The sequence below is a fragment of the Protopterus annectens genome, chromosome 5.part0 (genome assembly GCF_019279795.1).
Source record: "Protopterus annectens isolate FY-2018-M chromosome 5.part0, PAN1.0, whole genome shotgun sequence".
Taxonomy (NCBI): domain Eukaryota; kingdom Metazoa; phylum Chordata; order Ceratodontiformes; family Protopteridae; genus Protopterus; species Protopterus annectens.
Genome location: NC_056735.1, coordinates 672,486,450 through 672,503,637, shown reverse-complemented (window position 1 = coordinate 672,503,637; position 17,188 = coordinate 672,486,450).

Here is a 17,188-nt window from a genome sequence, read left to right as displayed (position 1 = left end):
TGAAAAAAAAAACAGATTGACAACTTCCAGCTAGATAGTATTCAATGCAACACAAATAAATCAATTTAAATGCTGTATTATTTGGAAAAATGCAGATAAAAATTTACTTAAATTCACTTATATGTCCAGATGATTGCAGGTAGAGCTTAACCGTCCAAAGCTCAGAGTTTAAGCAGAAAATAATCCAAAATGTACCACTTATATAAGGCAGAAACCGAATATCAATGAAGTGAAACTACCCCCACTTATCACTGGCTATGCAGGAATTCTAACAATCACTAAATTCTAACAAGCATTAACTGAAAAAAAACAGAGCCACAACTTCCAGCTAGATAGTATTCAATGCAACACAAATAAATCAATTTACATGCTGTATTATTTGAAGAAAGTGCAGATAAAGATTTATTTAAATTCACTTATACGTCCAGTTGATTGCAGGGAGGACTTAGCTGGCCAAAACTCAGAGTTTAAGCAGAAAACAAATCCAAAATGTACCACTTATATAAGGCAGAAACCGAATATCAGTGAAGTGAAACTACCCCCACTTATCACTGGCTATATAGGAATTCTAACTAGCATTAACTGAAAAAAACAGAGCCACAACTTCCAGCTAGATAGTATTCAATGCAACACAAATAAATCAATTTAAATGCTGTATTATTTGAAAAAAGTACAGATAAAGATTTACTTAAATTCACTTATACATCCAGTTGATTGCAGGTAGGTCTTAGCCGACCAAAGCTCAGAGTTTAAGCAGAAAATAATCCAAAATGTACCACTTAAATAAGCAGAAACTGAATATCAATGAAGTGAAACTACTCCCACTTATCACTGGCTATGCAGGAATTCTAACAGGCATTAAATTCTAACAAGTATTAACTGAAAAAACAGAGCCACAACTTCCAACTCGATAGTATTCAATGCAACACAATTAAATCAATTTAAATGCTGTATTATTTAAAAAAAGTACAGATAAAGATTTACTTAAATTCACTTATACATCCAGTTGACTGCAGGTAGGTCTTAGCCAGCCAAAGCACAGAGTTTAAGCAGAAAATAATCCAAAATGTACCACTTAAATAAGCAGAAACCAAATATCAGTGAAGTGAAACTACCCCCACTTATCACTGGCTATGCAGGAATTCTAACAAGCACTAAATTCTAACAAGCATTAACTGAAAAAACAGAGCCACAACTTCCAGCTAGATAGTATTCAATGCAACACAAATAAATCAATTTAAATGCTGTATTATTTGAAAAAAAATACAGGTAAAGATTTACTTAAATTCACTTATACGTCCAGTTGATTGCAGATAGGTTTTAGCCGGACAAAGCTCAGAGTTTAATAATATGCTTATGATGACAACTAGTAGCTTCAAGTAATGAATTCTCAGTAAAAGGCTTTTATACAAACGAATCAACATCGTACCATCAATTAAATTAGTGACACTTGCATCCAAAAATCAACATTAAATAAATCAAATTTCCCCACAGAAAACAGACCAAAAGAATTAGAATTCAAATATCTAACAAATACTTTCAACACCTTGACCAAGCCAATCCCAATGAGCCAACAATCTTCTAAATACCGACACCACATTTCCATATATTTCTTATAAATATTACTCTCATTATAAATCAGATATTCCTACAAATGTATCCTTTATCTGTAGAAAGTAGTCATCTTTGTACAAAAACACAATATGTTCCAACACTAAGCCCAACAACTTTAACAAAATATTACAGTGTTAATGAGAATAAAATTTAGAATGGATTAACCAATATTTAACAGCTTGTATATACTCTCATGTGGAATACTAATATATACAAAGAGTGTATATCCAATATACATAAATAAGCACAAACTTGGAACAAACTGCTTGCTGAAAGCTGGAAATACAGACACCAGAATTGTACTTAAAGGAAAATTCAGTTAAAAACTTTTGTTAAAATCACTGCTTGTAGATTTGAAATTCGGTCCTTTTATTTATACAAAAAATGATGAACCCTTTCGCCTTTTTATGTGAAAGACTTCATCAGACAAACAATCAAATTACACACATGCTTAAAAAGTATTTTAGACCAATAAAAGCTACTTAATAAAACCATGTGATTTTCAAGCCTCCCAACAAGCTCCACCCAGTTCATAAAACACTTTTACTTCATAGCAGTTTGCAAAACTCAAATGATATACTCTTGTGAGGTTATGGCAGCAGTCAAGGTATCCACCCCACAAGCAAAAGGGGCAAGATTCACCTGTCATCTGGGGCAAGTCACTAGGCTACAGATGCCATACCATGGCACCCAACCCAGCACCACTCCATAAAAATTAGCTTTCATAAATATAAGTTCAAACTTAAAATTGAATGTTTCTCCAGAACAAAACCAACTTAAATACATTTACTATCCCTGCTGAGCCCTTAGTTTTAATAAACAAGCTATTGATGCATTTTTATGATGAATTCAAAACAATGGGTAGGGTTTTGCTGCACAGGTTTCAACAGTACAATTTTATTTTTCTATTTTTTAATGTCATAAATATTTTCATAAACCTCTGTCTTACAATGTAAAAACATGTACATGCCAAACAAAGTGCACAGTATATCACCCATTTTGTATTGCAATCAAAATGCCATCTAATTGTGATGTAATGTTCAAGTGCGGGAATTGTCCTTAATGTCAACATATTCTTAAGAAGGATTGCCTTTTCTCCACTCATGAAATGATAATTAGAGGGCATTTCAATTGCAATACAAAATGGACATATTTATGACATTAAAAAACAGGTTGCTTATTAAAACTAAGGACTCAACAGCAAAAGCAAATTAAGCTGCTTTTTTAAGGAGCAACATTCAATTTTGATTCAGATGAGAATTGAACCTTGCCCCTTTTGCTTGTGGGGTGGATACCTTGACTGCGAAGCTAACCTCACAAGAGTGTGGCATTGGAGTTTTGTAAACTGCTATGAAGTAAAAGTGTTTATGTACTGGGTGGAGCTTGATGGGAGGCTTGAAAAATCACATGATTTTATTAAGTGATTTTTATTGGTTTAAAACACTTTTTAAGCATGAGTGTAATTTGATTGTTTTTCTGTTGAAGTCTTTCACATAAAAAGACAAAAGTGCTCATCATTTTATGTATAAATAAAAGGACTGGGTTTTAACTTTACAAGCAGTGATTTTAACAAAAGTTTTTAACTGTATTTTCCTTTAAATATAATTCTGGTGCCTGTATTTCTAGCTTTCAGTGAGCCGTTTGTTCCAAATTTGTGTTTGGTGTTTTGGATTGTGATTATACAGTTGTTTGGTGTTTTTACTATGTCCTGGCTGATAGAAGGATTGGTGGACATCAAAGCCAAAGTTCGTTCAGTGAAATAGACCTTCCAAGCCTCTAACACTCTGTTGGAATTTTATCCTTACTTGCACGACAGCTAACTCAGCAAATGGATTTTTATAATCCTTCTTCTTTACCCAGTTCACAGCCTGGTCAACTAACAGAAATCTTCAGGCCTTCCAATATTCCAGCAAGCAATGAGCATTCAAATGGTAGAACTGGAATTTCACCAGGTAATTTATTCTGTTTCAATCATTTTGGCATCTGACAGTAATAACAGTTTAAGACAACCTGCAAATAATTTTAGAAATAATCCACCAGTATTAAGTGAATGGTTGCAACTTCATTTTAATCGAATTGTAAACCAACAGACTGGCTCAAATCCAAATTTGATAGTTAACTTAACAAGCTGAGTGAGTTTGATTATAAATTATCAAAAATTAAAAAGCAGCAATTAGAGAATGTATATTTTGGGGAATGCCTAAGAGCTAATATGGTACCAAAAGGTTTGAGGATACGGAAGTACCCTTCTGGGCTTTTGGCAGATTCCTCATTTCATAAAGAACTTATGGTGTTATTCAATCGATATGGATGTGAATATAAGAATTTGCTAATTAAATATAACACCATACTGATCAATTAATTAATTAAAGACATCCAAATACTGGATACAGAAATTACTAGTTATACTCAATATGAACTTCACAAATTTGAACATGCATGATTTTTTACAAGTATTGATGCACAAATACAACATCCGCGGTGGTGCAGCAGTAACATTGTTGCCTCACAGCAAGAGGTTTTCCCGTTCGATTCTCAGCTGGAGTGTGGGGAGTGCCTTCTGTGTGGAGTCTTCATGTCCTCCCCACAGTTGGGTGGGCATTTGAAAGACATGCATAAATGGGCATGCCTTCGTTGAAGGTTGAACATCGAGCTGGCACCTCAGCATTCATCAAAATCTACTGCCAATCATTAGTGGACCGAAGTTCTGCTGTGGCGACCCCTAACCAGGAAAAGCCAAAAGACAACAACATTGGCACAAATACATTCTATACAAAATCATAAGATAAAAAACTTGGAGAGAGACAGAAAAGATTATGCTTGTAATAAGGCTTACCTCACCTTCACAAAATTAGGGAACTAGATTTAATTCAAACCAGTCTCCAAATAATTCTGAACATAGAACTGATATGATAAATGTTAACCATTCTCAGGTCTTGCAACAGAATAACCAGTCTAGACAAAATGTATTTTTAGATCAACGGGGGAATTTATCCCAAGGAGATTGGAGTGTCTCAAGGAGTGCCAACACCACCAAGTTTCCCAATCAACCAACCAAACCTTCTCCCACCACATGGGGAGGAGTAGGTGGAGAGGACAGTACTGGAATCAAAGGGTTTAGAAAATGCTACATTAGAGGCAACAGTGTCTATTGTTTCGAATACAAGTGAGGATTTTAAAGTGTACAATTATTCCTCACAAAATACTAATACCACGTTGTGCTTTATTTGCAAGGGGTTTTACGTTTGTCCCAAGAAAATTTGCTGTTATAGCTAATACATTAATGGACATGAAATTATACATGTGAAAACCAAATTTTACCATAATATTTCAACAAGTGGATGAGACTTTGAGTACACTACATGTTTCTAGCACATATAATCCCCCTTGTATCCAGCAATTCACCTCTATGAGACGATCTGTGAACTTGACTTCATGAGATAACTGAATTTAATGCTTAGGTTCCCTATTTCAGTAATCTTAAGAAGGAAGAGAGATGACCAGCCTACACAAACTCATGAGTAATTCAGAGATTCATATTATGAAGCCAGACAAGGGGGAGGAGCTATGGTAATGGACAAGAGAGATTATTCCAACAAGAAGAAACAATGTTTGACTGATGAGACCTACTATGAAACCTCCATTAGTGAATTAAATGGGGCATACAGACAAACTGGAGCTAACATTCAAGACCTATTTACAGATTAAGTCTCAGTAGATGAATAACTATTTGAATGTGGCAACATCCTTAATTCCATCTATCTTTGGGCTGCCAAAAAATCATAAAAACATCAAGCAACCCTCAATGAGATCCATAGTAGATTCCTGGGAATCAGTTATCTATCCCAGTGCAAACTTTATTGATGAGAAACTGAAATCCCTAATTATGGATGAGGAACACATCTGTAAGGACTTGTGGAAGTTTCTGTATAAGATGAATAGCATACCATTCAAGAAGTCATATATATTTATCACAATAGATATAAAGGAGCTGTACACAGTCATCTCACATGAATTGGGGATCAAGCGGTTTGTTGAATTTTTGCACCAAAAAGGGATACAGCAAGATCACATTAATCTTTATGAGAATCTACTGGAGATGATGCTAAAAAATAATTACCTGGTCTTCAAAAAAGGTTATACATATAAAGTAAGGGTGTCGCTATGGGTTCACCATGTGGGGGTCTGTTTGCAAGTTTCGTAATGGACCAGTGGAAGAAAACATATTTCTTTCCCTCAGAATTATTTTTCCATTGTAGATTCTATACCCAATTCCTGGATGATATGTTTATCCTCTGGGACAGGGACAGAGACGACATACCAACATTTATTGAGTACATTAATGCAACTATAGAGTTTCTAAATTTTACACATGGACGTAACAATGACCAGATTGCCTATCTTGATATACTCTTGATAAAAGATGCAAAAAATCAGATGTTTGTGTCTGAAACTTATAGAAAGCGCACTTATTCTAACAGTTTCTTTTACTTTGCCAGCTCTCATCCATTAAGTCAAAAGAGAGTGGTAGTGAAGGGGCAATTTGTTCAGGCTACAAGAATGATGACAGTTGTTGAAACTTGGGGAAGAATGTCATAGGTTGAAGGACATGTTTAAAGTACAACGGGTATCCAAATGACTTCATGGACAACTTAATGTATGAAGTCATGAATAAGTGAGAACAAAATATATTTAATCCAATTTTGGAAAATAAGAAGACTATCTTCCATGACAATGGGAATTGGAGTAAGGGGATTCAGCCTACTACTACCCAGATTTCAACCACATGCCAAAATCCAAGTACTTTTAAGTGTGCCTCATTACCACTTTTACAACTGACAGTATGGCGATAAAGGACATTTTGGTAAAAAAATTGGCCCATCTTAAGGAATGAGCAGGGGATAATCAAAAATGTTGGCTCACATCCACATGTGGTATATAAAAGGGGAAAGAATTAAAGACTTTAAAGGCAATGTTTGAAAAAGGGTTGAGTATACCCAAGGTACTTACCAACACCAACAACCCTGGAATGTTCAAGTGTGGGAATTGCCCTCAATGTTAACATATTCTTGTTAAGAAGGATTGCCTTATCTCCACCCATAAAGTCACAATTAGAGGACATTTCGCCTGCAATACAAAATGGGTGGTATGCCTAGCACTTTGTTCAGCGTGTACATGCATTTGCATTGGTAAGACAGAAGGAAGACTCAGGAAGAGAGCTTATGAACATATTTATAACATTAAAAAAATAGAAAAATAGAAGTGTACTGTTTAATCCTGTGCAGCAAAACCCTGCCAGTTGTTTTAAATTCATCAGACTTGAACAAATTGCAGAGAATGAAAGAGGGGGTACCTTGGACTTTAACCCTTGAAAAGTGTGAACTGTATTGGCAACTTTATTTGAATGGTGATCTCCAGCCAGGTTTAAATGAAAATGTATCAATAGCTTGTATATTAAAACTAAGGGCTCAACAGAGATAGTAAATGTATTTAAGTTGGCTTTATTGAGGAGCAACATTCAATTTTAAGTTTGAACTTATATTTATAAAAGTTAACTTTTATAGGGTGGTGCTGGACTGGGTGCCATTGGGTGGCATTTGGAACCTGGTGGCTTGCCCCAGATCAACATTAAATTTCAAGTTTGAACTTATATTTATAAAAGCGAACTTTTATGGGGTGGTGCTGGGTTGGGTGCCATGGTGTGGCATCTGGAACCTAGTGGCTTGCCCCAGATGAGAGCTGTACCTTCCACCTTTTGCTTGTGGGGTGGATACCTTGACTGCTAAGCTAACCTCACAAGAGAGTATCATTTGAGTTTTGTAAATGGCTACAAAGTAAAAGTGTTTTATGAACTGGGTAGTGCTTGTTAGGAGGCTTGAAAATCACATGGTTATAATTAAGTCATTTTTATTGGTCTAAAATACTTTTTAAGTGTGTGTGTAATTGAATTGTTTGTCTGATGAAGTCGTTCACGTCAAAAGGTGAAAGCTCTCATCATTTTATGTATAAATAAAAGGATTGGATTTTAAATCTTCAAGCAGTGATTTTAAAAAAAGTTTTTAATTAAATTTTCCTTAAAGTACAATTCTGGTGCCTGTATTTCCAGCTTTCAATGAGCCATTTATTCCAAGTTTGTATTTGGTGTTTTGGATAGTGATTAGACATACATAAATAAGCATTATTCGGAACTTGTATATCAACCGTAAGCTTTAAAAATTCTGTCGTATCCTTCAAACGAGCCAGAACCAACTGTAATAATGGCTTAAGTTGACTTTCTAAATAAACAGTCTGAGATTAAGTTAGACAGCCACATCCTGATACTGTTGGTCTCCCTGGTGGATTATCAATGGGCTTATGAATTTTTGACAAAATTTAAAATCTCTGCGATCTCTGTATGTCCACTGTTAAGTGATGAAAAATATGTTCAGAAATAAAACAACACTCTCTAGCATAATGCTGAAACCCATCTATAAATTGCTTAATATCAACAGTAGGATCAAAAGGCAATTTATAATAGAACATGTTATCATTTAACTGTCTCATAACCTCCTTTTCATAATCAACAGAATTGCAAGCAACAATATAGCCCCACCTTTATCATCTTTAACCACTACTGTTTGCTCATATTTAGTCAAGCTTTTAAGTGCAACCTTTTGTTGTTTACTCAAATTATGACCAACATTTCTAAATATTATAGCCTGATTGTTATGTAACTCACAAATCACATCTTGCTCAAACAATTTCACTGTGGGATGGTAGGGGGTTGAAACCTAGAGTTTTAAAAATGAAAAGGCGCTCCAAATTCAAAGTCTTCATTTTGTTTTCAGACTGGAAAGATATTTACAATTTCACATCTGATAAAAAATATTTAATATTCATAACAGTTGAATACTGTGAAACAAAAAAATGCAACATAACTCAAACCTTTTTTTAATATACCAATTTCATTACTAGGTAAATCATGTGAAGATAGATTAACTTTGAAATCATTGTCATTAATTGCATCATTGTCCTGAAAAACATCTTGACTTGTTCTTCTATGTTTTCTGCATCTTTGCCTAAGACATTCGATTTTTTACTATTAGGTGGATTAATATCCACCAAATCACCTAGATCTGTCTCGGTATCAGTATTAGAAGAAAAATCAGAAACTCTGGACTCAGAAGCACTATGATCTGAGGAATGTTTTCAGTTTGAACTGCCCCATTTGCTTTCAAGCCAGACATTTTTCTTTTTGTTACACTCAGCAAAATGTACAGCTCATCTAGAAGTTTGCCATGTATATGTAACATTATTTTAATAGTCATTTAAATCACGATTATATTTCTTTAACTTACGACTTTTAAGGTTACTCGCATAGTCTTTAATCTCTTTTAAAAATTGCATATACACCCCTCATAATGCTTTTGTTCAGTAAACAGTTGCAAAGATTCAGTAGAGTTGTCTAAAGATTTGCCAATATACACCAGCTGTTGAGCATAGAATTCAATTAATACCTCCAAAAACATCTGGGAAGCCGTTTGCTGCATTGCACTTCCTTTCTTCAGAAAACACTAATTTTCTACACCAACTCCTGGTTCCACATACACACGAAGTGTGCAAGGAGCTATACCTGCATTTAAAGAAGCTTTGAGAAGCTTAACATGCCATATCATGGCCCTTAATTTTTCATGTGAAATGTTAAATCCTTAAACGTTTGTACTAAATCCATCTCCAAGCTTAAAGTACCACTACCTGTAACAGAAGTTTCATTACTAAAAGAAAAACAAGTGATGTCCTCTTTATCACTAGATAAATTATCCAGCAAAGCACGCAAATCTTGCATCTCCACCATACTGCGATGATACGGTAATGGTTATTGCACTGATCAGCACAATAAAAGGGCCAGCACTCAGAAAAGTTATTTCCACCACATAAGTTGGTGCACGAACCCTACAAATGGTGTACGGTCCAGTTAAACATCTTCGACAAAAAAATTACCAGCACTCAAGATATTTGATTTAGTTTAGGCTATTTAATCAACATAAGCCTGTATGAAGCAACATGACATTTAAAATCATCCTAAGCATATTATTAAGAACATTCCAAAGGCACAGTTCTTGAAGTTATGTCATATTTATAGTTCAGTAGAATGTTTTGATTATGAAGCTATTAATATGGATGATAGGTTCAGGAAAAGGGGTTATGATGCACATGTCACCCATGCACGCCTGTTGGCATCAAAGGTGCCAAGAGATAGTTTACTTCAGTCTGAGTTGTCTGTTAAAGGCAATAATAATGAATGTAAACTAAGACTAGTAACCGCATTTGGCACTAATATTTTTAATATTTGAGAGGTTGTTAATAAATATTGGCACTTCTTAAAGACAGACCCATTCTTTGATCAATGTTTGAATGATATATGTAGATTTGGTTTACCACATGGTAAGAGTATTGATGAATATTTATCTCGGTATAAAAGAGGAAAGGTTGTTAATTATGATGTAGGTACTAATAATATATATGGTAGTATTTTTGTGGTAATTGTGTATATTGTAAAATGCTGTCAGAAAACAAATCCTTTACCTCCAATACATCAAAAATATATACTATTAGACAGTTAATTACTTGTAGTTCAGAATGGGTTGTATATATGGTGGTATGCCAGTGTGGAGCTTTTTATGTTGGTCAGACTTCAAGATCTTGGAAACAGTGTATTACAGTTCATTTAAGTGACTTAAAATGGAAACATGACAGAAGTGCTTTGTATAAACATAAACTGGAACATGTTACTGCACATTTTGTTTTTATTGGTATTGATCCTGTTGTTGGGGGTGGTTTTTCTTTAAAATCTAAATGTAAACTTTTAGATAGGAAAGAAAAAATTGATAATCTTGGTGGTATTTATAGACATAGACTTTATGAATATTTTTAATTTGATTTAATATAAAATTAGATGTGATTAAAGGGTCAGCAACTTGGTGGCTATTATTGTTTAATAGTCAGGATTTTTTAAAGTTATTTTTTGTAAGAATATGCTTGTATATTTAATGGATGAATTTCATCTGATTAATGTAAATAGCAGTATTAGATGCTAATTGAACTGATGACGTCAATTTGGTGAAACCGGTCTGCTTTTTTAAATTTCTTGCTGCTTCATTCATACAGGCTTATGTTGATTAAATAGCCTAAACTAAATTAAAGATCTTGAATGCTGGTCGTTTTTTGTCGATGGTATAAATATACCCCCCCACACACACACACACACACACACACACACACACACACATATATATATATATATATTTTTTTTTTAACAATCCCTGGGAAGGGTAATGTTCCCTTTTCTCCTGGGATTGTGCAATCTTGGACTTAGTTTATATGAACACACCAAATTGCTAGAAGTGGAAATAGACAATAAACTAAAATTTGACATTTACATATCCATGACCATAAAAAAAAGTCCACAAAAAACTAGGAGCGTTATACAGAAATAAGCAACTTCTCACCAAAGCAGCAAAGATTTCAATAGCAAATTCCCACCTTATCTCCACCCTACTTTATGCCTCTCCAATATATGCCAACCTAAGGCAATGCGATCTAAACAAGCTAGAGACCTGCTATGACAAAATCGCCAAATTCGCCACAGGGGCATCCTACCGTAGTCACCACTGTCTCTCATTTGCTGAACTGGGCTGGCTTGAACTCCCTCACCTCCTTCAATGGTATCAACTCTCACTCACCCACAAACTAGTAAACCATCCATTAAATGTCCCATCCCTCCAGAATCTACTCCAACCCTATCGCACCACCAGACCACTAAGATCCAGCAACAAAAATCACTTGCAGATCACTAAAGCCAATAACCCTGCTGGTGAAGCACTATTCTTTTGCACCATAGCCAAATTATGGAACTCGCTCCCACCCACAATTACCTCCATACCATCATGCACCCACTTCAAAACTTTACTAAAAGCGCACCTAAAAACATGCGGGCTATGCCCTTGCAACTCCCACTCTAATATCACCCTCCCCATCCAGCCACTACCTTTATTTCCACTCCACTAACTACCTTGATTATAGCAAGCTCAGATGCTCATAAGCCTAGTACTTATTATACAGCAGGAACTTCTTATTGTAACATTTGTTAATGTCTATTATGTACTTCACAGATAAAGATTCTAGTTGTCTACTGATGTACTATGTTCTTCATCTGTAAATATGTTGTAAGTAATTGCTATCTTAAATTGTTAATCTCTAAGTAATCCAATGTAACTACTGTCTGTTTATTTTAACTGTGGAGCTTTTCTCACCGGGCCTCCGCTGAAAATGGACCTACGTCCAGTCGGACACTCCCGATCAACAAATGTAAATAAATAAATAAATAATTAGCAGAGGATGTGGTGGGAGAAGAGGGGCTCCTCCACTGCAAAGAACATGTTTTTTTTTTTTATTGCGGAAGTTGCATGTACAGAGGCTTTTGCTCGATACATGTGTACTGCTGTGTTGTTTTCCATGTTTATTACCATATACAGTCAATATTTAGTCCATTAACTTTGAGTGTTTTCACTAAACCCTGTATATATATCAAAATAACAAACCTACCATGCTGTCTTCTACCCCTCTAAACAACAACATAAGCTAACTCCTAAAGAATGAATAAAATATATTTCAGATCTAGAGCAGAAATGACCCATGAGACACAACATTCATAGAAATCTATGGCAGACTACCGAAAGCACTTATTTAGTAGAAATTTGGGCAATTAACATAGCCTATTGAAGTCAATGGGAAAGAACCCAAAGCCTAAAAAATTATGAAAAATGCAGATTAATAGCATGCATGAGCTCAGATTTCTGTCACATAAGAAATAACTGTTTTAGTAGGATTAGAAAACTGGTTCTTGTCACAAAGTCATATATATATATATATATATATATATATATATATATATATATATATATATATATTATATATATATATATATATATATATATATATATATACACACACACACACACTCACACACACACACACACACACACACACACACATATATATATATATATATATATATATATACATATATTATCTTAAATCACAGATGAAATTAACTCTGATCTACAAAAATACTTTAAACAGGTTCATCAGTGATCAGTATGAGTGAAGCACAAAAAGATCTAACTGAACTGATTGCAAATGTAAGCAAACATTACATTTGGCTTCCCTGCACATGCTCAAGGTGAAACTGTGTGAGCATCAGTAGCCTACAAAACAAAAAGATGAACAACAAAATGCAGAATGATTTTTCCCATAAGAAAGCGTTGCTAGTGTGATTTCTAATTGTGCACCAGCAATGATTCACTTCTTTAGGGTTTGTGTGACCATGAAGTTGTTATATATATGTTGGGGATGCAGAAAGAAAAAGAAAAAAAAAACAATAAAAAATGGATGTTTTGCCCTTTTGTATTTCAGGCAATTTTGTTTTCATTCTTTTGAAACATCGACTTTCAGGATGCCAGCATTTCATACTAGAACCATTAGATTTGTGATCATGTAAAACAAGTACAAATATACTCCATGGTCACAAAACTTAGGAGAAAGAAAATTCCTTAACTACGTAACAGCTGACTTATTGCAGTTTGAAGGTAATATAATGCAACTATCTCCACCAACAACAAAAATGATCAAAAACAGCCACAAGTGAGAGCTCTATGCCACAACCAAAACAATGGTACCCATATATATATATATATATATATATATATATATATATATATATGTGTGTGTGTGTGTGGTTCCCCTTTATAATCTCGAAATACTGAAATCTCGAATTTTAGTATCTCGAGACCATAAAGGCAAATTTTAAAAATAGCGAAAGTGCATAATCGCGAATTGGAATATCTCTAATTTGTGGTTATGACTTTACGCTACGTTATGTGCGGTGTTTTGTGTGGATGGTGTCTGGTGTAGTGTGTGGATGTAGGTGCGATTTAAGGTAAGTGAGTGTTTTGTAAGGGTTTTGGGTGGGAGTTTGAATGTATGTGAGTGTGTTTGTAAGTTGTATGTGTGGGTTAGGGTAGGCAGGTGAAAGTATGAGTGTGTAAGTGTTGGATGTAGGGTTACCACCTGTCCCACTTTGAGAGGGACAGTCCCTCTTTGGACAGTTGTGTCCTGGCAAAAAATATTAAAAAGGGCAAATGTCCTGAGATTGTAGGACATAATTATGTACCATATTTTATGTAATAGATTCATAAAATAGTTATTTCTGTATCTAAAATACCTAAATGTTACAAGAAACATAATAAACAACTAAACTGCTACAAGAATAAGCTTTTATTTAGGAAAAAAAGTTAAGTTATATCCTTTGTACTGACCGTGGGTATGTGTCGGCCTGTAAAATCTGATGTGTGTCCTGAAAATGTCCCACTTTGGCCATTTGAAAAGGTGGCAACCCTAGTTGGATGTGTTGGTGTCTGTTTGTGTGTGTGTGTTTGCGTGTATGTGTGTGTGTGTGTGTGTGTGTGTGTGTGTGTGTGTGTGTGTGTGTGTATGTGTGTGTGTGTGTGTGTGTGTGCAAGGGACTGTAGAATGTCTGAGTGTGAGTTTGCTGTCTTTTTCTGTTTGTGCAATCTTGGAGTTAATTTGTGTTATTGTGTTTGTGTATGTTTTGTTGTTTGAGACGTTGTAGTGTGGTAGGATGGTGTATGTGTTGTGTGGTGTATGGTGTATTAATGTTCTCGATTTTGTGTTTGATGGTTTTAGGGTTTCGGGATTTTGAGTGTTCGCCTTTATGGTTTTGAGATACTGAAATTTGAGATTTCAGTATTTTAAGATTATAAAGGGTAACCATATAGATATATTTATATATATGTATATATAAAGTATATCCAAAAAGCAAGCAAACAAGGAAAAATCACACAAATAAACCAAAGAATAAACCTGGATGCCACTATTCAGCGAAACAATCAAGCCACGGAGAGAAATAATAGGCAGACTTCCATTTAATAGTAAAAGCGACAAAACAACAAAACACATAAACGTATTCAACACTTTGTTTTCATTTCTAGCACTTCCTCAGATGTGGGCTGTCACAAACCAATCCAATTTAGAGACATACACACATCTAGGACACCACAGTAGTTAAATCCAGCAGGGAAGATTTTAGATTTAAAGACTGAGGAAGTGCTAAAAATGAAAACGAAGTGTTGAATACGTTTATGTGTTTTGTTGTTTTGTGACTTTTACTATTAAACGGAAGTCTGCCTACATTTCTCTCCATGGCTTTATTGTTTCGCTGAACAGGTGGTGCAGTGGTTAGGGTTGCCACCTCACAGCAAGAGGTTCTCCGGTTCAATCCTCGGCTGGTGTGCCTTCTGTGCAGAGCCTGCATGTCCTCCTTGTGGTCGCGTGGGTTTCCTCCAGGTGCTCCGGTTTTCTCCCACATCTCAGAGACATGCTGTAGGTGAATTGGACACTCTAAACTGGCCCTAGGTGTGAGTGTGTGCATGTGTGTGCCTTCTATGGAAGATTGGGTGCTGGGTTGGCAACTTGACACTGTAAAACTCCACTGCCAATCATGAGTGGACAGGTGATCCACTGTGGCGACCCCTAACCAGGAAAAGCCAAAAGAAGAACAGATATATATATATATATATATATATATATATATATATATATATGTCTACTTCACTTCACCTAAAACTCATTTCACTGACAATTAGTACTGGCAGTGTGCAGAGTACTGTAAGGCAAGTAAAAGGTATATGTCCTTTTCTCCACTGTAGTGCAATCCTGGAGTTAGTATATATATTTGGGGGGTACAGCCCCCTACCTAGTTTGGCTTTACCGAACAATATAAAACCAAACCGGACAATACACCCCCCAACTATATATACTAACTTTAGGTGAAGTAAACTTTAGATGATTTGGTCTCTCTGAAATCACTGTCAGTGAAATGAGTTTTAGGTGACGTGACGTAGACCCATAGATATATAGATGTATATATTATAGCTTAGAAATTGGAGTTTTTCTCCCTGGGCATTTGTTGGAAATGGATTTTCCCTGTAAACAAATGTCAAATAAATAAAAATAATAAAAAGGTAGATAGATAGATAGATAGATAGATAGATAGATAGATAGATAGATAGATAGATATGTGAAAATACTGAAGAACTGTTTAACTTTCAAAACATTGATCCCTCAAGATCGACACACTCAAGATCAATAATCAACAAAAGACTTCTTAAACATCTTACATGTTGGGGGGGCAGATGTGCCTCCCACCCCACCCCCTGTTATTTGTATATACCAACTTCAATGTCACACAACAGCTAGAAAAGGGCAAAACGCCACTCTCTGTTCTATCATGATCTTGGACAACCAGCACCTGGCATTTTTTGACATTGAGAAGTTTCAAAATAAAATAGTAATAGCCACTGGGTTTGATATTCTGCACTTTCATCTCAATGAAGAAAATATCTCTGTATCTATCTGTCTATCTATCTATCTATCTATCTATTTATCTATCTATCTGTCTAGCTATCTGTCTATAGCTATCTATTTATCTATCAATCTATCTACCTATCAGATTTGGTCACAAAAAATATAAGTTGTTTCTAAGAAATTAGACAAGACTAAGTTCAATATATATATATATATATATATATATATATATATATATATATATATACACACACACACACACACACACACACACACACACACACACACACACACATACACTTTTTCAGTTATTTTACAGTTATATTGTTTGGCTTCACAGATTGCTAACAAATTTTTAACATGGGTTTGCAATAGCAGTAAAACAGCAATTAGGATGAGGAATCAGTGTAAAAGAAGGCATGTAGAAAGAATGGTGGGAGAGGGTGATCATATTGGGATATGATGAATGACACATGGGGAATTTCATAAGAAACGAGGAAGCATAGAGGGAGCTTAGGAGTGCGGGGACAGAAAGGCATGAAACAGCCTGTAAAGGTCTGGTTAGGCAGAGAAAAGACACAGACTTCCTGATGCTTCAGAAACATATATGGCCTGCTGATCTACAAGGCAAGTCACATTTGGGATATAAAGAAGAAGAATAGGCAAGAGACCAATTAGAATTCGACAGTCATGCAACCAGACCTACTGGATTTAAAGGTATCAATTTGAAGGACTAAATGCTCATGTGGTTTGTCACTTTTGAGAGATATGTTTGCCACAAAGAATTTGCTTTTAATGGGGCCCTTTAAAACACAACACACTTAGTACAGGGTACTTGGCACTCATGGATGAATATAATGTAAATGAATTTATATGGGACCTATGGTAGGATCCTTCATGGAGGATTGAAGAAATGATATGCCTTCTAAATTTGTCTTCTTGTGTTCATCTAGCTAATTTGTTTTCTCACTTTGTTTTAATTGACTTCAGCATTTTTAGCATAAATAAGAACTGGTAAATTATGATATGGACATCTTTAAGTTGAAGTACAAGAATCACATAGTTCTAGTTATTTAGAAAATTCTGATTTGCCCTCATGAAAGTGCAAAACAACAGAAAAAAGAAAATAGTCGAGTTCTATCCCCCTTTT